This window comes from Cardiocondyla obscurior, linkage group LG18 (assembly GCF_019399895.1).
Source record: "Cardiocondyla obscurior isolate alpha-2009 linkage group LG18, Cobs3.1, whole genome shotgun sequence".
NCBI classification, from domain to species: domain Eukaryota; kingdom Metazoa; phylum Arthropoda; class Insecta; order Hymenoptera; family Formicidae; genus Cardiocondyla; species Cardiocondyla obscurior.
Window position 1 is genome coordinate 345016 of NC_091881.1, and position 21969 is coordinate 366984.

The 21969-nt window shown below is 51.2% G+C and overlaps 1 long non-coding RNA gene across 1 annotated transcript; it reads right to left on the bottom strand.

Moving 5' to 3' along the window:
• Positions 1-1322: 1322 nt before the first annotated feature.
• On the bottom strand, positions 1323-21496 carry LOC139109753 (uncharacterized). Its single transcript, XR_011546891.1, has 2 exons — positions 20428-21496; positions 1323-1972 (listed from the first exon to the last, which is right to left on the bottom strand). It is a non-coding gene; the product is annotated as an uncharacterized lncRNA (long non-coding RNA).
• Between the last annotated feature and the right edge of the window lie 473 nt (positions 21497-21969).

Genomic DNA, 21969 nt, shown 5'->3' on the forward strand with positions numbered 1-21969 from the left:
AGTTGTTGAAACCGCGATGACGTTTGTATCTCTGTTGCTAGGACTGACTTTTGATCGGCAAAAGGCAGCACTCATCGCCAATACCAGAGAATCTAGCCTGTGAGATATCGGACGCGACGTCACAAGTTAGGGTCTCAGGGAACCGGCGACGCGGCAGGCTTTACAAACAGCCCGCCCGCCATTGCCCTTTTTTTCTCTTTTTCTCTCTCATGCTCACCACCATTCATTCCCTCCGTCTCACCCTCGCATTCAACGATATCGTTCCGCCCTTTCTCTTTCGCAAGAGGATCTTATGCAAATTCACGGCTGCCCTGGACAGTGCGTCGCGAATTATTATCCCCGAAATGTCCCGAGGAATCGCGACGACGAAGTGGAGGCCGGAAAATTGTTTCGTCACGTTTCAACGAGCCACGCGCTTGCCAAGACCTCCTCGTGCCCGTACTCGAAACCCTGGGATCCGCAAGATCCGCGCCGAGAGAACGAGAAACGGAAGTGACAATGAAAAGACAGGGACACATTTCTTGCGCTCGTTACGCAATTATAACTCACCGAAGAGAGAGAGAGAGAGTACGCAAATTGGACGGTATATCTCCGAGACGAAAGGGCTTCCCTCGAAATCGCTCGCGTCTTGTCTCACACCCGCAAGAACACGATCGTGAATATCTACGTTATTCATCTTCATCCTTACATGTACTTCCCGCACGCACGCACGCACACCACATTCGCACTCAAGCGCGTACACTTGCGTACTTACACCAAGAGAAAATATCATCCCGTACGCATTCGCATAAGACGGCAAGGCTCTCCATCGATCAGTACATTCACGTAAAAGACAATAAATAAAAGGAACGAGAGGCTGCGTATTCTCTTCCGCGGAGAGATTCCATTCGCTCGCGGCGCGTGGTCTCGCGAGAGTCCTGGGGGAGCGGCTTCGTCGCGGTGCCAGCAACGTCGTAGCGCCGACGACCGGGAAAGTTAGCAAGTTGTACAGTGGACTTCGTATCTCGCGAATTTCCATTCCCTACTATACAACCTACTACCTCACCCAGACGTCGTCGCGGGGGCTTCTTTCTCCCTTCGTTCGACGCTTCGTTCGCCGTTCTTCTTCTTCGCCCTTAACTCTCACGACCGACTTTTTCGACAGGTCGCCTCGCCTCATCTCCCTTCCACGCTTTATTCAACCGGGCGGATCTCTCTCGCACGCCCCGACTCGGTGCGTCCGAATTCGCGACTCACATCCACTGACAATATCCATGTACAATTAAATACAATATCATACTACTGGATGCGTCGATCGTAATTACGGACTCGCAGTTTGGATATTTTCTTTTTTTTTCTTTCTTTTTTTTTTCATTTTTTTTTTTTTTTCTCTTGGTTTTACAGAAACTTGGTCGCAGGAAAGAGCCTCCGTCTGCCGCGCGTCTCCTCGGGTTTTACAATAAGTGCATCTCGCTGTACAATGTCATACAATAAAGAGCGTACTCCGTCGGCGTGTACGGTGAAACCCTTTGGAGTTGATCTTCTTAAACAATGCATATCCCTTAACTTTAACGCCGCATGTCGATCGCGCTTTAACGGTCGGCAGATGCAAAACGATGCCCTTCTCACGCGCGGGGGGGGGGGGAGGGACGGGGGAAAATTACTCGGCAAGAAGTCTGTCGCTGATAACCGGAAGTGCCGCGAGCATTCGGGGGAACGGAGGGTTGGTGATGACGGTGGTGGTGATGGAGGAAGAGGAGAGGATCCGTCGAAAAGTTTTAACGCCGGCCTGACTACATGTACCGGTAGATAGGAGCTTGCGGTATGCATATAAAAAAGCCCACAAGTTCGGATCTACGGGTTAGTGTCATCAAGTATAGCCGATAACTATCGTCCCACGGGCTCTTTATCCGCGCAGGGCAGGTCCAGATATCCTGAGAGTCTGGGTCCAACGGGCTCGTCCGAGAGTGTCGGTGGCAAGCTGGCGGCGAACCTGCAATCGGAGATGCAAATCGGCATTAGCGATCGGGCGTTTCTCTGCAGAATATTAACGCTATCGAGTAAGTTATCTACTAACGGCGAACCTTAAACCACCACTTATTAAACAGTCTAACTTCGCGGAGCTCTGTACTTTCTAAAGGGATGAAGAGACTGTCGCTGTTTCTTTTTTTTTCTTTTTCTTTTTTTTTTTTTTTTTTTTCCTTCCCCACAAGCCGGACAGGTTCAGCTTCGTATTCGCGCGACGAATAACGGGGGATTTATCGCAGGGCCTTCGACATTCGGCAGGTTCGCGTAAAGAATTTTGTTTCAGCGAAGATCGCGGCCCCGGTTCGGCGACGCCGTTGCTGGGCCGTTGCTGGGCCGCCGCGGAGACCAGAAGGGCGTAGAAGAAAAAGTCCGTGGGTCCTACGAGAAACAAGAAGCCGGAGGAAGAAGAAGAAGAGAGATAAAGAAAGACGGAGATAGAGAACTGGGGAGAAGAAGAGCAAGAAGAATATAGGAGCTGCGCGCGGAGAGTAGGTAGGCTACTCTCTCGGACGTTGTAAAAATCCCCTGCATCTTCGTTCGTAGACAGTTTAATGGCCTCTGCCGTTCTCCGCAGCTCCAGGCCTAAGGGATGTAAGGCGCTGTTTCCAAAGGGCCGATCGCAAATCTCAATTCCACCGGAGTTTCACGCGACCGATATATCCCGACGCGGAACCGTCGGATCCTTCGCATAATTCGCACGCTAATCGGATCTCGATGTCGTTCGACATATAATTTTTCCAATAATAATGAAAAGAAAATTTTGTATTTAACACTACCGCTGCGAGATTCGTGTATTTTAATTTTTTTTTTATTTCTTATTTTAATTATCGGTCCTCGATGGAATTTTCTTCGGTAGATTTAAGCGTAATTTATTTCAGAGACGAAAATCTCACGAGCTGTAAATTTTAATTGAAGCGAACGTTACTCATTTTCCGCGATAGGCTATGCGATTAGCTTCGGCTGCTCGCGCGTGACAATTTTTACGACTGCGTGTACAGAGAGACCCCGTGCTGGATGGAGGGATCCTCTCGTGAATTTTTGTTTCTCGGAAACGCGAGCGACGGCTTTGTCAGACACGCATGTTGCCCCCGAGCGTACGTGCAAAGCTGCCGGAACGCGTTTGACGCGTTGTGGACGATGCTTAAGATGCTCCAGGATTCGCGGCGAGGAACCCCGAGACGCGAAACTAGTCGGGCAAGAATATGAAAAATAAATTATTATCTCGCAGCCCCCGTTTCTCTGGATGTATATCTCGCAGAAAGTGAATTTTCGCGCGTCTCTCTTGCCTGTCGTGCCGAACTGCATATTCCTGCCCGTGATCCTCGAAGCCGGCCCGGCATTTCTTGCTCGGCCTTCGCTCGTTCTCATTTTATTAATATTAATAACAGCAACGCGAGTGAGCGCGTGCGACGAACGTTGCGCCGAAGAATCGCCGGCGAAGATGTTAACGTGCGAGGTGGAATTGGAATGAAAATCAACGTAGACCGCAGCCGCGGTTTAAGTATCGTTAAATCCGTAGCCGGAGTTGGTAAAAAGAACGAGGTCCACGGCGGTGAAGTGCATCTCGCGTTCCTTCGTGATGCAGAGTCCTCCGAAGGGCGGCAGGGCCGAAGGCTCACGGTAGGAACGGAGAGATGGGCGAAGGGGAGGGGGAGGGGTGCGGGGGCGCAAAAGGGCGACGCGTAATCAGAGGGGCGTTGAATTCAGGGGATATCGAGGAGAGCGAGAGAGAGAGGAAGATAGCGGGCGAGAGCAAGAGAGAGAGAGAGAAAGAGAGAGAAAGAGAGAAAGCGCGGGAGAACGGTGATTCGGGAAGAAGGGCGCGAGGGGATCGACAACCGGGGGACCGGGGGTCACCGCCATATTATATTTAGCGAGACACGACCGTGTGAATGAACTGAGTCTCAGGGGCGGGCTCACCACGGGATACTCTTTTCCGTCTCGTCCTCTCTCTTTAGCGTCGCGCGAAACAAATTACGATATCTAACCGAACGAAGTCGCGTCTCGACGAAGGAGTTACGTCGCTCGCGGTTTCGCGACTCGTCCGCGTAACAATCGATGACATTTCGGAGATACCTCGACGTCAACGCGACCGCTTGCGCCAACTAATGGCTCAGTGAGCTTCGACGTTGGATAAACTTGCAAAAGCGGAAAAAAAAAAGAGAAAAAAAAGAAGGAAGCTGAGCCGAAACGATTTATGAAACTATTTTAAACGGCAGAGAACGTGCACTTGTTCTTTTTTTTTAATATGAAAAATAGATGTTCTTTTTTACAAAAGGCAAAGAGTGCCTGCGAACGCATCGCGCGGATGAAAGTGGACGTGGACTTTTGTAGCTTCCCGACGCACTTCGGTTCAACAACGACGAAAGGAATTAGCGCTTCTTGGAAAGTTGGTCGTGCTTTATGTATGCAAAACCGTCTTGTTAGTTCCGGGAAGACACACCACGCGATAATTAGAGTTTCCATTAATGAGTTGCACCGAGCGCAGCCGATGAAATAGAGGATTAGCCCCAACGTTACGTTGCACTTGAAATTAAGTTTGCTTCGGTGAAAAACTGCTTATTTTCTTACTCCCGACGATATTAAAAGGTACATTAGTCGATAACTCTTTTCAGCTGACTTAATCTATTTTTATTCACAAGTAGAGATGTTACAAATGTTGGTCATTTTAATTTAGTAATGGACAAAACAGACGCGTCACGCATATTTACCCGTTGCAAAAAGAAAAATTAAATTAAATTAAAAAATATAGAAAATAATAAAAACGTTACGAAATCGTTCGATTGCGCAATCAATTTTACAAATCCGCGTGAAACTGGGGCCAAAAGTGTGTACATTAACGGGCAAACAACGTTCATTCTATCTTATCGTACTTTCGCTACCGAAATAAACTCCAACCTTGTCATCGCCGATAATATTAGGAGTTTAATGGGTAATTATTTTTCACAAAAATGTAAGCCTAATGAAAAAATGCATTGCTGACTTTTTAGCGCGCGTTTAATTTTTCAATAATTAATATAAACCGCTAAAACTTTAGTTACACTCTAGACAGAATAAAAAGAAGTAAAATATCGCAATACGCTTTCAAAATATTTTAAATTACTTCATTTATATGTATTACAATTTTTCACTGCGATAAACCTGCATTCCTATAACACAAATAACTTGTTCTTTTTTTTTTTGTTTAATTATTAATAAAGAAATCAAGATCTGTCAAATGCTATCGGTTCGAAGATAAGAAATCGCGTTGGATCAGCGCTGAAGAATCCGCACTGCATCGCTCGACGCGAACAAGCAGTACCTAGTTGGAAGTTAAATTTTGTCGATTCCGCGCACGTCGTGTCTTTCCTGATCTCATATCATCGTGACTCTTTGTCGCGTGCTCGTTCCGCCAAAGGGACGGGCGAGTATTCGCGACGCCTTCCTCGGCTGCGACCATCATCGGGAACGTCTCCTTCAGTTCCTGAATCATTAAAATCGCGCGCGACAGATGTAGGAACGGTCTTCGCTGTCGCGAGAGGAGACGCATTTTTCCTGCGAGCCACAAGAGAGTTGAGAGAGAGAGAGAAAGAAAGCAGAGAGCCAAGGGGAAAAAAAAGAAGAGAAAAAGACGCTAAAGGGGCGATATGCATCGGACAAGAGAAGAATCGCGGTGCGAGAACCGAGCGAAAGGACGGAGGACGAGAAAACCGGAGGATGAGAAGCGGGAGGCGAGACAGAGACGAGAGCGGACAGAAGAAGCGTCCCCATAGCAACACGACGCGACCGTGCTCTCTCGGAATCCGCCACGTTCTGCACGCGCCCGTGCATTAACGTTCATACGCGGCAAATTCATTTCCGGCCGGCCTTTACCCTCCCCCGAAAGCCCGCCCGTTTTTCACCCCTCTTCCCTCCGACTATCGCGCGAGTACCTGAAGAAGGTAAGGTCGCCAACTGGGAAACGGTAATCGATTTAACCCCTTGAAAGCGACCCGACCATCCTCCCCTCTAGCCTCCTCTTCCTCGTCTTGGGTGAAACAGGTGGAACTCCCGCGCGTTTTATATCGTTAAGGGGTCCATATGGCGTAAACGATTGTCGACTGATGCGAATGGCCTCCGCGCTGCTCCAGATGAGGAGGACGCATCAACGTTGATTGCCTCGTCGGAAAAGAAATACTTCGACCTTTTTTTTTTTTTTTTTTAATTATTTCTTTCAGTGGTTGTAACTGATTTCGTTGAAAGACCTGTCTTGAAAATTAACGAGTACTAATGTGGGAAATCGCATTTTTTTTTTTTTAATAAAGAGCAAGTCGTGGTTGTTCTCAAAATAATTTTAGACAAAAAAAAATTTTTAAAACGGAAGGAACTTAAATTAATTTAAATTAAAAAAAATAAAATAATAAAAGAAAGGCATCTCTTTCCCACGTAAAAATTACTCCAAGAGAGCTTTTGTGTGCGCACGAAGATACTTTTTTCCAGCCACTGTGTATCTGAATATATTCCCGCAGCCTCCGAGCCTCCGGATGGAACTGGTCAATCCTGTCTTGCGGGACGAAACACCGGCAGAACGAAGGACCTTCGTCCGAGGCGAGTATCGAGCCGCGGCGCGTTGCAGTTGCATCTCGCAGTGCAGCGCAATGCAGCGCAACGCAGCGGCAGGAGGGGCGACACGCTGGTGAGCAATCGGCATGCGGGAGCAAGAGAAAGAGAAAAAGGGCTCTCGAGAGGAAGAGAGAGACAGACACGCACCCTGAGAGAAAGAGAGAGATAGAAAATACATGCGTGTAAAAGCGAGGGAGAGGAGGACAGAGGGGGGAAAAAAGGGACACTATGCCCAGCGATTCACGCACTACACACCCATGAAGCCTATGCCCGCCCATCGCCTAGACCATACCGGCCAATGACTGGCATGCGTTCGTTCTATTAGAGAGGTCGTAGGACTCGTAAGCCCTCGTAGGCACGGCCTAGGCCCGGCTGAGCACATACGCACGCACGCATACGTATATTATACCCTTCGACACGCGCTCTTCCCTCCGCCGCGATCCGCGATTTTGTCAATCGCGACCTCCCCGCGATTGCAATGCATTCCCTTAGTCCACGCACGAGCCAGCTGCATAATACATCGGTGTGACCTTCCTGTGATTTCATCGGCAGCGAAGGCCAACTCCGGAGACGGCTCGAAACTCCGCCGGTCCTCTCATTGCCATCTCGGCGTTGAATCAATTAGATCGAAAAGAATATGCGCGACAAAGATATTATATTTCAATACGATTGAGAGTAACGAGTAACAAAGTAACAAAGAAAATTATTCCATAACCGGTACGATTCCTCAGGTTTTATCCAATTTTGCTCTTTGCAGAAGAAATCTCTTAAATTTTATTTTATAAAAATTAGGAAAAGAAAATTATCCGTCGCAGAGCAAAGGTTCGCCGGTAATTCAATAACAATATTGCATGTTCCTTTTGGGTTCCAATTAATTCAACTTCGAGCGAATAAACCTTCCTTCCAGCGCGTTAAAATAATTATTCACATTTTGCGGCTAAATCTTTGCACGCCGATTATTTTATTCTCTTTTCATGATGGACGTGTATCATTCAATCTACGCGTTTTACAAATACTTTGCGGAAATGGCGTTCGTACCCGTCAGTGTTTTTGATAACGCCACGGCGGAATAACGAGGAGCGCGAAATGTGGAATCATTAAATTTTCAACACGGGAAAAATGTATTCAGATTTCCTGGCGGTTAAAAAAACATGTCTTCGTACAAAAGCTTCTCTCTCGCGGAATTTAATTTTTTTTTTTTTTTTGTGCAGGAAAGAGATATTACGTATGCTTTCGCGAGAACGCGAAATAAATCCCGGCGTTTTATTATCACGCCCGTCTCGAGAGTTCAAGAACGCTCGCAATGTGGCTCTCGGCGAGGTTTGACGGTCATAACGATAATCAGCTGTTTCGCTGATATGCAGATATTGCGCCAAGCAAAAATTCTTAATCGCTCTTCTGACGTTAGCTCTTAATTTTAATCTATTTCTAATCTCTGCTTTTAATTTACTTTCTTTTTTTTTTTTTCTATCTCTTTTCTGGTCTCCGCGTTCATTTCCAGCAATGTAGATAAAATCACGATTAAACTCTACGCCTCCTATCATTTTTTAGTTCTTAAGACTAGAGAAAGGAATAAGAAGTAAGTTGAATCGAGATTAAAGTTAATCTACAATGGTGGAACATTATAACGATTAAAAAAGCGAGATTAGACTGAGATCGAAGTTTATTTGCATTAAACAGAAATGACTATTAATTTCGTAACGCTGATTATAAATTTTTCTTTTTAATGAAAAGGACGTAGGGAAACACGAATGATCAATTTCATTTGACGACAAATACTGTTAATTGTTAATGGGCGTGGCCAATAGCTAGATGCTTCGGCTTCGAGCGATAAGCCTCGTAGGAAACTGAAAATTACAGCGTTTTATTTCGATCGTAAACCGGGAGAAGAATAAAATTCGATATTTTACTGATCCGGGTTATCGGAAGAATTAATTTACTTCAGCGTGCCGGCAAGGAAAAGGTGTCTTCTCCTGTTTCGTCATAATTCAATGTGACTACGGCGACGAAAGAAAGGAAAGAAGTCTTAAGACTTGGCGATTTATGTCCGCAGGCAAAGGCATTCTCGACTCGAGTTAACAGTCCAATGCGTCACTGCAGTTTTGAATTTATATCCCTCGCGAAATATTCCGTCGGTTATCAGGTGGCAGTGACGTCAACGAAAAGTTTCATTGGAAAATCTAAACTTTTAATTCCGTACTCTTTCGCAAGATCCTTAAAAATATATTAACATAATTCGGTAAGAATTATGATACCTTTCACGACGTGTTCGCGTCGAATGTTAAATCGTCCTATATACATTTTTATTTTATATCTTATCTAATATGATGTATATTTAATACGAGAATATCTTTACGTTTCGCCGTTTAAATTATTGTCCGATTGAACAATTTTCTCGTTCAACGGCATCGATCGTCTTCGGACCGTTCCGTAGATTAAGTTTTTCATTCGCGTCGACGTTTATATAAATTCGCAGCGACGGATTCAGGAAGACGGGGGTCTGCCGGTACCCCGACCCGGGCGGAATACCGTTATCCTCTTTCTTATCGCGCAGGGGAACGATTATAACCAAGTTATTCGCGATTAAGGGTATCCGCGATAATCGGAGCGCGACCTGGTGATACGGGACGTTGTGCAAATGCTAATCTCGGAACGTTATCGTCGCGGAGACTCGGTATCGTCGCTTTCGAGGCCGATATTCCGATTTGGTGTCGCGACCGATCTCCCTGACCTAGCCAACGCGGTCGGTCGGTCGGTCGGCCGGCCGGCCGGCACGAATGACGGCGTGCGTGCGCGCTTGGTGCCCGTGACACGTCGCGCGGCCACGGCGAAGTCGTTGCACCGGCCGCGTAATCGCACACGCCGCGCGCGATTCACCACCTCGCGGCCCGCGCCCGGTTCTTGTTTGCACAACTTAAGTATTGATCTTAGGTCGCGCGCGGAACTAGTTTGCGTCGTCCCCGCTCGTCCCTCCTGCGGCCAGCCAGTTCGCCACGCGCCTTTCCGTTTTCGCGATCGAATTTCGCAAATAAGCAAGCGGCGGCGGGCTCACTCCCCCCGTTGAACTCCACCGACGTTATAAACAGGCGTCCTCCGTAGACGAACGCGGTACCCGTTCGCCGAGAAATCGCGAGTCGTTCCGCGAAAAAGGGAAAAAAAGAAAAAATAGTCACCGCAAATTTGGTTCAACCGTGCCGTCCAAGAAGGGGAAACCTTGCGGGACGATAATGCCTCTCGCGTAATCTCCGGCGTTCGTTTTCTGAGCCCGCGCATCGCCGACCTCTCGCAGTATCGTCCTCCGCGAGACCTTCGGGCGATAAGAGCGAGCGAGAAAGAGCGCGGCCATTTATATTTAGCCGCGGCGTGCAATTTATTGCGGGTGTTTGTCCCTTTCGCTCGCAATCACGGCCGATAGCTTATCGACGCACGGCGCAAGTGACAACGCGCGTGACGCGATTCTCCAAGAGAAGCGATAAATCCCAGCGCGAATTTTTTCGAGCGTTCTCCTTTTTTTTTCTTTCTTTTTTTTTTATTTTTCTGTCTTTCCTCTCGCGTCATTCGAGCTGTGCAACCCTCCCTCGCCAGGCGAGTGCGCGTGGCGTCGTATCTCGTTATCTCGCATCGCGGCAACGTTTTCTCGCGTTCCGATAAAATATCAAGATTTATCGTTCTCTTCTTCCTCGCTCCAGTTTCCACCGATCGCGAGTACCTTTCTCGCCTAATTTGCGCGATACAAACGACGAGGCTTAAAGAATAAATCGCAGAAAATGTCGCACACGCACCTGTATTGTCCATTATTTTTCGCGTGTCCCTCTATTTATTCTTCTTCTTTCTGTCCTTTTTTTTTTTCTCCGCAGTGCACGACGTCACGTTCTATTGCACGGAACACCAGACAAAACAGTGGCAATGCCCCTCGAAGCAGAGAAACGAGCGCGACGCAACTGCGCGGTCCAAGTTCAACGATTATTTATGCGCGCGTTATCGGGCCGGCGAGGAAAAAAAAAATAGCGTTGCTTATCAGTTCACGTGCGAGATTTTATGTCCGCAACGGGGTCGTGGAGATATATATATATATATATAAAAAAAAAACTTTCGAGGTGCTCGGGCGAGCTGCACGACCAGAGGAATCACGCCGGGCAGTTCCATTCGCGATAACGCGTGCGTTTCAACATCGCGCCGATGAAACGATCGATCGGCATACCTTCGGTCCGTCGCGATCGATAAAAGGAGGAGACGATGTCGAACAACTGCAATTTCGCTTTCCGTTATTTACATATTCTCTTCCAGCTCGGCGGAACTGAATTTTCCGGCTGCGGCTCGTCTTCCGTTAATTTCACTATTCTTTTTCTTTCTTTTTCCTTCTTTTTTATTTTCTTTTTCACGTTTGATTTTCGGTTCCTTCGTCTCTGCCTAATCGTACCTTACGGTCAGGTCCACGGGCGACGCGACGACGAGCAGGGACGCTCATCTAAATCCGGGCGAGACGTCGTCTTCGTTCCAACTCCCGACCGGGGATGTCCCACTGAACTGATCCGTTCTCTCTTTCTCGGCACTTTTCCCGCGAGTCGGGCCGCGACGCGGCCGGAAACCGATCGTTGCTCCGCGTTAACGAGCAAAACAGCATCGTCGCGTCGACGAGCGTGTCCTACGCTCCTAGATTCCTCCTTTCGCTCCGCGAAACTGTCAAAACCGTGCGCATGCGTGAGAGGGGAAACGAGACAACAGGGTGTCATTGACCCCGGACGTATGTATTCACCGAGGTTAAGGGTAATTTTATCGTCTCTCTCTCTCTCTCTCTCTTCTCGCGGCGAAAAACGCTTCCTTCCTTCCGCGCTTCTCGAGACAAAGGCCCGAGATCGGAAAGCTCGCGGCGGCCGTTGACTTCGCCGTGACGGGCGCGGAAATTGGAGAAAAAAAATTAAAAAAAAAAAGGGACTCGGTTCCCCGAGGTCGAAGTCGACATCTTTCGGAATAGGCGCTTCCCGAGTATCCTCCACACCCGAAAGCTACCGTCGAACTTCGCTCAGACTGGCGCGATCGCGACGTATACCGGCGCGTATCGCGGGAAGAAAAAAGCGAAACTGTCCACGCATGCCGCACGTTAATTCTATTTAAACGGGATCCAGCACGACTCGGATTAGCCGCGTCGGCAATGCTCGAAGTAGAAAAAAAAAAAAAAAGAAAAAAGCGAAAATAAGATGAAGGAGAGAGACGTCATTGGGAAGCGTTCTCGACAAAGAGGACCGCGAATGCAGGACTATATTCTTGGTGCTCCATTTTCGTCGCGACACTCAATATTTCACCCGTGTCCGGGTATCGAATTCGGGAAGGGTTCTCAAAGATCCGCGAGATGCACGTACGTTAACGACGTTCTGCCGGCGGAACTTGATCGACCGTGGGGCAACACGATACGTCCCGTGGCAATTTGCAGGAATGACGCGTTCGAGCGTGAACCTCTCGCTCCCCGTCGCCACGGCGATTTCTCCGCGAGCCCGTTCGCGGCCGACGGTCATCTTCGCCCCACGTGCGTCGCGGTTCTCCGAGAATAGAAGTGCTACAAGAGGCGCTAATCTAATTTTCGCCGGCCAAATTAAATCGCAATCGTCGATCGCAGCGGGAGACGAGGTGGAAGAAGAAGAAGGAAAGAAAAAAAAAAAAATATATATGTATGTATATAAAATAAAAAAGAAAAAAAAAAAGAGAGAAAAACAAGAGATGCAGCCGGATGCAACCGCGAGGAGCAATTTTCGCGGAACATCGTGGCGTGGCGGAAAACGCGCGCCAGCCATATGCGAGAGCCGTCAGAAAAGAGGGGGAGCGGGGGTGGGTTCGATCGCGAAGGGTTGAGCCGGAACGAGAGAAAGAGAGAGAAGCTTAGGCATCATCGATAATGCAGCGCGCGGTCACTGAGAGCTCTCTCTTTCTCTCTCTCCTCCGTTCTGCTCGTTTTCGCTTCTCTCGTCGAGTCGCACGGTTCCGTTGGCGATCTCCGTCTATCGACGCGTATTCCCAAATTGCGCACATTCTCACTGGCACTCGCAGCAACCGCTAACACTCGCGCGAATAACCAGGCTCCGCGGAAGACAATGACGTTACGCGACGCATCACGCATCGTCCGGTGCGTCGTATGCACGCACGCACGCACGCACGTCGGTCGGCCATTCAACATTGGCGGTGCCAGACTCTCGCATGCACGCACGCATACATGCACTCGCGAAATGCATATGTCGTTCGGTCGTCGCACGGTGCACATACCGGGAAACGCGCGCCCCGCGCGGGTCGGGCATCGATTGGGCGGACGACGTCGGCACACTTTGCGGGCCGTCGGCCGCGTCTCCCCGTCGACGGCGACTTCCCGGGGGTGGCGGCACGACGCGGGTGAATCGGGGGAGAAGCCGGAGGCAGAGAGAGAGAGAGAGGGAGGGAAAGAGGTGGAGGAGAAGCTGCCTTCGGCGGTGATAACGACGAACTGCGTGCCTGGGCACTCGTGAACGAACGGAGGGACTGACGAACGGACGGACGGACGCCGCCGCTGCGCTGCACCGCGACGGCCGGGAGGTACGTGGCGATCGAGGGGCACGGAGGACGACTGACGAAACTGTCGCGGTGTGGCGTTGCGTTGCGTTGCGTTGCGCCACTCTCGTCTCGTTTAACGAGCGAAGCCGGCAGCCACCTTGTCGCTCGGTCCGAGTTCTCGCATTCGGCGCATCCGTGCGGTTCCAGCGGTGTCACGGACGGCGGTCGGTCCGTCCGTCCGTTCTTTCGTCCCTCCGGGCCTCCTCGAGGAGGGTTTTCCTCCGGAGGAGAGTAGGGAGCCGCGAAACGCCCGAGAAGGGGTAAGCGAAAGCGGAAAGAGCGGGAGAGTGTCGCTTACCCGATACAGAAAGGGATTTTATTGGCTCCCGCCGAGGCCAATGTCCCGTGAGGCCTTCCTCGCGGTCGCGAGGTGCGCGATTGTCGACGGTGAGCAGCGCGGATAATCTCGAATGGTCGCCGCTGAACTGGCCTGGGTGCTGGGAAGGTGGTCCTTGAAGCGATACCCCGTCGACGAGTCCGCCGGCCGAGCGATACGAAAACGCGTGGCGAACGCGAGTGATCAGTGGAACACGCTGGAGAACTCGGGCACCCTCGTGCGGGATAAACGCGACTCCTGGGCTCTCTGCATCAGACGGAACCGATTACGAAGAAAAGTCGCGATTCGTACTTATACGTATACTTATCTCGTCCGCGACGTCGAAAGTATATCGCGTTCGGCGTAGCTGCGGTTAATCGGAGACGCGGCTCTTTCGCTTGGCAGCTGTAATGGGTTCACGTCTTCGCGTCTTTCGAGACGATTCAATTCGACCACTACACAACGATACGTGACACGCAACCGAAAGAGAGCGGAAAGAGAACAAAAAAAAAAAAAAAAAAAAAAAAAAATAAGAGATGAAGAAGCTTCTTCGTGCCTTGTTTGGACGGGACGCGCACCTCGTGCGGGAAAACCGAACGACGGGGTCAGACGGCCAGCGGGTTCAGTGACACGGAAGAGAATTTGCTTTTCCGCGGAGGAGTAAGACGAGAGAAAGAGACGGACCGCCGAGGGAGGAATCGAGCAACGAATTCCGCGCGAAGGAGAGTCGAACGAATTTCGGAGTGGTTTCGCGCACATGGCCTGCCTTTCGCCCCTCTGCCCCTTTCGGCCTGTCTTCCACCCTCCCGACGATGCCGCGGCTTTCGCTTCCTTCGACCCTACCTCTCTCCGCGGCCCTTTTTCGACGGTGCGAAATTCAGTGCCAGTGGCGTAGGGTGCCAGGGACCTCGGCAACGACGGGGCACCGAACGGAACCAAGAAGACGAGGGTTCCCCACTCTAGACGCGCAATGTACCTTCCCCGTTTATCCCTCCTACGATCGAACGGCTAGCGTTGCCGTTTGCCAATGGCGTTGCCAGCTCCGTTGCAACGAGTGGGAGACGAAGAGTCCGTTATCCCGCCTAAGATCACCTTCGAAAATCGGCCGGCGTTTTACCACGATCGAAAAATCCCGTCGTCGTAGCGACAACGACGTCGTCGCCTTCGCCGTCGTCGACCTCGCCGAGCCCCGTCGCGCTTCACCGTTAATCGAACACGAGAGACAACCCTTCCCGGCCCGCTCGATCGTTATCGTTAATCACGATTACCCGGCTCGCATCCGCGGATCCGATTACCCCACAAATAGCGGCTTCGCACGGCTGATCGGGTTGAACTCCAACGAGCGACGCTTTGCGTTTGACGCAGCAACGAGGACCGCGACGTACCTCGACGATTTTATTTTTCGCGCGCCGTACGGACGGATCCGTGATTTCTCTCATTCTCCCTTCTTCGTTGCATCTCGCACCGATTCTCTTTTTGCTCCTTCCTCTTTCTACACGCTCGCACGCAAGCTTGAAAAGTGCAACGGACGATATCTCGCGATGGCGCGGAGCACGCAGGCGGTGGCATTGACGGGAGGAAAGGCGCTGGGAGGGAAAAAGAGAGAAAGAGAGAGAGAGAGAAAAAAAATAGTAAAAAATAAATAAAAAAAGAGGAAGAGAGACGGGAGTCGACGGAGATGGCGGCCAGTTTTCTGGAACGTGCACTGACAACCTCCCACCATAGACGGTTTTCTCCTCTCCTCTGCGCGAGGTCTTCCTCGCGCACTCCACTTCCTCTTTCTTCAACATCCCTCCCGGCTCTTGGTCCTCGAAAGAAAAAGGGAAACGCTTCGAGGTCGCGCGTAAGAATGAGTCAATCACCATTGCTTCAAAATTATATTTAACCCTCCTCTACCGACTCTCCAGATTGAATCCAATTACATAATTTTAATAAAGTTAACGTTCAAATAAGCCTCCTCCTCCGCCCTTCCTATCCTTCCTCCCTCAACGATTAAACACGTTGCAATCGCGACGCTTGATATCACGTTACTCTGCGGCGAACGGTCCGCTGTAACAATTTCGATGCCCCGAGTTATTAACAAAGTGATTCGCGATCCTCGTTTATTAAGTATCACGAGGTGGTGAAATAAATAAAAGAACCGGACAACGGTGATGCCCGCCGTACGAGAAGAAGCAATTGGAAGAGATATAAATTTCACATGCACGCGAGACAAATTAAATCGCTCGCGCTTTTTGCTTCATTTTTAATCGCGCCCGCGCGTCGATATCGGATTAAATCAGACGTGCATTCCGACGGAAAGTAATCGGACTATAAATATTTGACGGCGTATCGGGGTTTTTGCACTCGTTTGCGAATTATAGGGAGACAGCGCGCGTTGTTCGACTTCCTATCTGAATCTCTAGACGAATAGCCGCCCTTGCACCTTTTTAGGAACGGGGGCGTAAGGGCAAGGGTGCGCGTGTGCCTCTCCGACTACGCCGGGATGGAATTACAGTTGCATCTTTATTCTCTGTTTGCGTATAAAGGAAATTTGTCCCGAGAGGGGCGAAATAAGATTTAGTCTTTGCCGTGATAAATGAAATTTCGCTCGGTTAGGATGCGAGAGCCGGGAGAGTTCGCTCAAGAATCCCGGAGCAAAGAGGTCCCTGCGATCAATCTGAATGGGAAAAGATCTCGTCGATGGCGAGGATCGAGCGAGGAAGAAAAAAACCCCGTGATCCTCGATGCCATTTAGTAGATTTGAACGATCCGCGACTGATTGTGCATTTGTTCTTCGGGCTGCTTCCATCCGCGGCGAACTCGCTCTTCTTCCCGGGTCTCATTGTCGTGAATAATCGAGGGAGAATAAAAAGAAGAAAAAAAAAGAGAGAGAAAAAAAAAGAAAGACGCGGTTTTCTCGCGCGTCGCGATTCGGCGTGCGTTGCACTCCGCGCGAAAAAAGCACCGGCGGAGAGAGAAGCGGGCGGCTGCTTCGGAGGATGAAGAGGACGGAGGAGGACGAAGAGGAGGATGAGGATGAGGAGGAGGTGGTGGGTCTTCGTGCATCTCCGGCGCGCGTCGGGGCTTATATCGATCACGAGAGAGTGTACGATATTCGAGAATACATTATACGCGGACTCTAGCCTCTAGCCGGACCGCCTATAGTCACGTGGAATATAGACGACCAGGCCGCTGCACCCGATCCCTCTTCCCTTCTTTCGGAAGCCCCCCTTTCCCTCTGTCTCTTTCTCTCTGTCTTTCTCTTGGCTCGCCGGCAAGCCGCGCTTCCTCTACGAGCCGATGCAACCCCCGCCGTCGTTGGATGCTGCGGCCACGTTAGCCGCTCTTCTTCTTCTTCGTCTCGGTCTTGGGTATTTATCGCGGTACGAGAAACGCGCTCAATTCACCGTGAAACAGCGGTGGACTTATCGCGCGTTCATACAGGGTATGCAAGACGCGTCGTTGCATCCCTCGTCGAGGACCTTCCGAACGGAGCGTTGACGAGACCGCGAGGCGCATCGTTCCTTTTTCGTAATCGGGATATCTCGAGATGCAAGTTTCGTAAGAAAGCTGTCCGGCGGGTCTGGTTTCGTCGGGAGTAAACTCGTAGTGTCTTTGGCTGTGATAAATGACCGACGACGAACGCGTTCAGCGGCGCTTCCCGAAGACCAAGCGGATCTTCTCATTCCGATCGGAGACGTGCTCTCGCGAGGCGTGGAACATTAATCCTGCAGCTTCCCCGTGGTCGCCGTCGTCCACGTCGCCGCCGGAGTACCGTGAGCGCGACCGAAGGGGGCCGACTCGACGGAAGGCCAAAAGACTGGGAGACTGTGGGACCGAGGAGACTGAGAACAGGGCGAGGAGAAAGGGGGAGGCCCCCCTTGTACGCACGGTAGGGGCAAGAGAGGACCTTGGCCTTTTCGCGGGGCAAAAATAAAACCTGTTGACACCGAAGCCCCGCGGACGCAAGGGACTCTCGTTCTCCCTTTCTCCCGCTCTCTCGTTCTCCCTTTCTTTCTTTCGTTCCTTTCCTCGGAGGCAACATGCATTCACAAAAGCGGCGTACGTGTGCGCGCGCGCCCGCAACGCTGGCGATCGGAAAAGAAAGGGCGAGAGAAAAAAGAAGGCGGCGGAGACGGGGTGGAAGGACCGCGCGAATTTGCGTTCTCCATCAAAATCCACGGGTGATTCTTTGTCGAGGGATTTACCGTTAGATGCAGTCGGGTGCTCCCGATCGGGGTTTCGAGCGGATCGAAAAGCGCGGTAGTTTCGTTGCTTACGACGGTACGTGCCGAGGCCGAGGACGGTAACGCGCGTAGACGCGGCGCAGACAATAAGAAAGAAGCCAGCCTCCGGTGATTCTTGCCCCGATGACTGCACACTTGCGCGCGCATCGCGCACGCATACACGTGCGTGTCCGTTTTGCGATCGAAGAGCCCGCACGCACTCCCACGCTACGCGATAACCCCCTTGTTTATTAAGATCCTCCTCACTCGGCGAGCGGAGGACCCGGCGTAAGTCACTCATCGCGATTAATCCGACCCCGGCCCGAAATATATCGCCGACACCAAATAAATAGCACCGCCTGGGCGCGGATAAATCGAACGTGATACAACGCGCCAAGTATAACATAAAAAAAAAAAAAAAATTAAATAAATTAATTAATAAACTTTATCCAAGTCTCGCCTGATTCCGGTCGAAAGATGCAACAGAAGCAAACGTATACTCAAACGCGTCGCGCGCGAAGGCAAAACTTCCCGAGATCCTGCGAGACGCTTTTCTTTTAATCCCTTACTGGTTCGCGAAATATCGTCAGGAATCGAAATCCGCTTTCGTGCCGAGGAGACGAATGCCAAGAGCGGAAGACGGACTTGTGGGGAAAAGAATTGTGCACACCTGCACACCACGCGATCGGCCCACCAATCTCACACGCATTCTCACGCATGCACGAACGGAGGCGCGCAGGTGTGCACGCGCCGCGTCGCCCGACGTCGTCGCGACGCGTGCGTGCGCTCGTGGACGCGCGAGAGTGCGTCCCCGCGTCTGTCTCGTCCTCGGCTAGACAGCCCATAGACGGAGAATGGCTTTCGCGTTGGCTTTCGCGCCTTGGATTCCGGCCGCGCCGCGCGCTGCTGAGGGTGAGAGCCGAGGTAACGAGGGACGTCACTCTCTCTCGTGCGATATATGAAAAGATCGTAATCGATCGGCCTGAGCGGAGGGCCACTTGAAAGAGCGCGGCCGATCAAGCGCCGAGAAGCGCCCGCGGTACGGGGGTGGATGGGGATACTAAAAGATCGTAATCCGTCTAACCCGTGTAACGTTGTCGGAACTCTCGCGAAGCTGGACGGTCCTCTGGTGATAAATCACCGGTGAAATCCGGCAAACGCGAAATACCGATTTCTTTCGTAGTACATATTACAAGGGAGATGATAAAAATTCAGTAATTGGATCAGTCTATTATATACATGTGTAATGGAATTAATTTTTTTTTTTTTTTTTTTTTTAGTGTATTAAATAATATTAATTGTAAGAAGTAAATTTGCAATAATACGTGTACGTTTCGCAATATATAATTAGTATCGCATTGTCCCTCCCAGGTGCGTTTTTACATAATTATTCTCTAATTTTTCAAGGGTGAGTTTTACTTGTCGGGATAAAGATTAATCGCGAAATTGGTCGTTATTTTCTTTCGCAGGGGCAATTGCGGCCCAGGTGATTGTTGCGCCCAGTGGGAAAAGGGGAGCGAAAAAAAAAAACGATGTACCCGGGGGTGAAAATGCTTGTTGCACCGCGTTTCGGCACCGATGCACCGCCATTTGGAAAGGAAACGCACGGCTCGAAGGGGGCCGGGCCAAACAGCCGCGTCGGAAAAATTCTCATTTAGGTCCCGACCAATGGTGAACCGGCCGTGCGAGCCCGGTGATGAAAAACCCACCGGTGGGAAAGGGTCGGCGTTTCGATTCAATGTCGGGGTACCGGGATATGTCCGCGCGGTTTTCTCGCGAAATCCACGATCGGTTTTCTCCATGGGCAGAGGGTCGGTTCTCGACGTGGACGAAGTCGCGGAACGGTTGCGATCTCGCCGGCGATTCGACTCTCGGACCGGCGGGCTCCGTTTCTTCCCGTCAAAAGTTTCCGGAAAAGTTGGCCGCGCTCGCAGGCTCCGCCCAGACGAAGCGAGCGCGATGAACGCGATGAAAGACAACCACCGGCGAAGACATGACGCCGAAACCTAAACGAGCGAAAGAAAAATTGGACGAAGCCGCGCATCCCGCGATGACCGAGGCAGCAAAGAGGATAAAGTCCGAGGCTCGCGAGTAGATACCGACAATGAGTCTTGATTAAATAATCCAGCGATCGAGAGACACGTAAATGTCCTGCGTGGACTGTTTACAAGTAGAAATTAAGATACGGCCTGACCAATATTTTATTTTATATTTTTTTTCAGTCGGCAAGCTCTGCGGGGACCGAAAGCGGATCGCAATCGGATCGATTCGGGAATCTACTGATTAACGCTGACAATGCGAACTGCAAGTCGCTCGTCACCGTCGACGCGAACTGGGGTTCGGGGCTAAGAGTGCTCGCCAGCAATGCGAGATCGGCTCGAGTAGATAGATTACATATACATATACACGTGTATACAAATTTTTTCAAGCCTGTAACCTAAAAATAAAACGAAAAAAATAAAATCTAGTCTCTGAAAATTTTAACAGACTCGTGTTTCTAATTATTATTTTACCCTCCCGATTCTTCGTCTCTTTCCGTTCCCCGGGATCGCTGTAAAGGCGGCGGAAGCACCGCGAGGCTCGAATCAGCGAGATCTTAATCGCGAATTAACGAAACGAACGGTGTCCCGCGATTCCTCCGAGAGCTTATGTCGATTTCGCAGATCGGCGTTCGGCGCTGCACCGCGCGGAGTGCATCCGTCGATCAGGCGACGGGTTCGTAACTGAGTTTTTCCTTACCTTGCGTCCTCGAGAACGTTCCGTGGTCAACGGCTGGACTCGCCGCTCGAAATCCGCGGGCTGCCGGGGCTCCGGGTAGTGGTTGCAGGGCCAAGGGAAGAGCGTCGTCGACGCGTATATCCACGTATGCATGAGTGCGCCGGGGTGTGTGTGTCTGTGTATGTGCACATTCTATCGGGCACCGTCGGTTCCGCTCGTACCGTCGTCAGGTCGCCGCTCTCCGAGAGAGATCACTGCCCTCACGCACACCCGACGAGGCTTTCTCTCGTTCCTCCGTGCCAGACCGCCGGGGGCCAGTAACGTATCGCGAAACGACCGAACCACTAACCGATTCGCGCGCTTGACGACGACGACGACGACGGCGACGACGACGACGACGACGACGACGACGAGACGGCACACGTAATCAGTCGCGCCGGCCGAAGATGACAGGCCGTGCGCGCGATTTCCGGTCTACCGCGAGTCTCGCGCTCGGCAACAGACAGAAAGACAGGGAAAGAGCGAGAGACAAGGGGGAAGAGTGGAAGAGAAAGAGAGCCTCGGAGCAATGGACGAGATCGGGTTAAACGGAGACGTCGGGAAGGACGAGGGAGAATGACGATGTGGAGGAGGAAGAGCGGGAGAAGGGGAGAGCGACGGAGAAATAGAAAGAGAGAGAGAGATAGATAGAGAGAGATAAAGACACAGACAGAGACAGCAAAGAAACGCGTGCGACGCAGCGTCCGAGAAAAAAAATCACGCACGACGAAAAGCGTAATTCTTTTTTTCACGCGAACCCGGCGCTTGTCACTCCGCGAATTTCCGGCGGCAGCGCGCAACGTGCGCAAGACGGAGCCGCCGCACGGCGGCTGGGACGGCGCGGATTTCACCGGTTCCGACGCGACGTACGACGCGAGTCCTACCGCGGGTGACCCGGCTTCTCCGCGGCTCGGGACACGACCTCGCGACGCTGACGCTCGACTCGCGAATAACATCCGCGCCCCGGCGGACGCGAAGCGAGACGCACAAACGACGGCGGCGACGACGGTGGCAGCGGCAGCGGCACGTCGACTCCGACCGACTCCGGCCGACTCCGCCGGCCGTCCGCGCTCCCGTCTGCCCTCCCTCCACCTCCCGCCGGCCGCCCGACGTGTCCACCACGAGCGGTATATGCATGTGTGCGCGCGCGGACGCGTACTCGCACGATCGCGAATTTTTTTTCACCGGCAAGCGACTCGCGCGACTCACCCGAGCTGCGCTCAGCTTCTTGTTCCGCGAGATGCAAAAGAGGAGACACTTAAAACGATGACAACCGCACGAAATTGCACCGAGATCCGGGATGCATCTGCACGCGCGCAGTTTGCACGCGAAAGCACTCCCGTTTGTGCACGGTCCGAAATTTCGCGAACTGCAAGGGCGATCCCGGCTTTGAACGAAACTGTTACTGCCACCTATGCGACTGCGCGGGAACACGATTCGCTAATAGATCGATAATAACGAAAACGCGGGGAGAATTTATTTTTTTTTTTAATTATCTGGCTAGTTTTTCTTTTTTTTTATAAT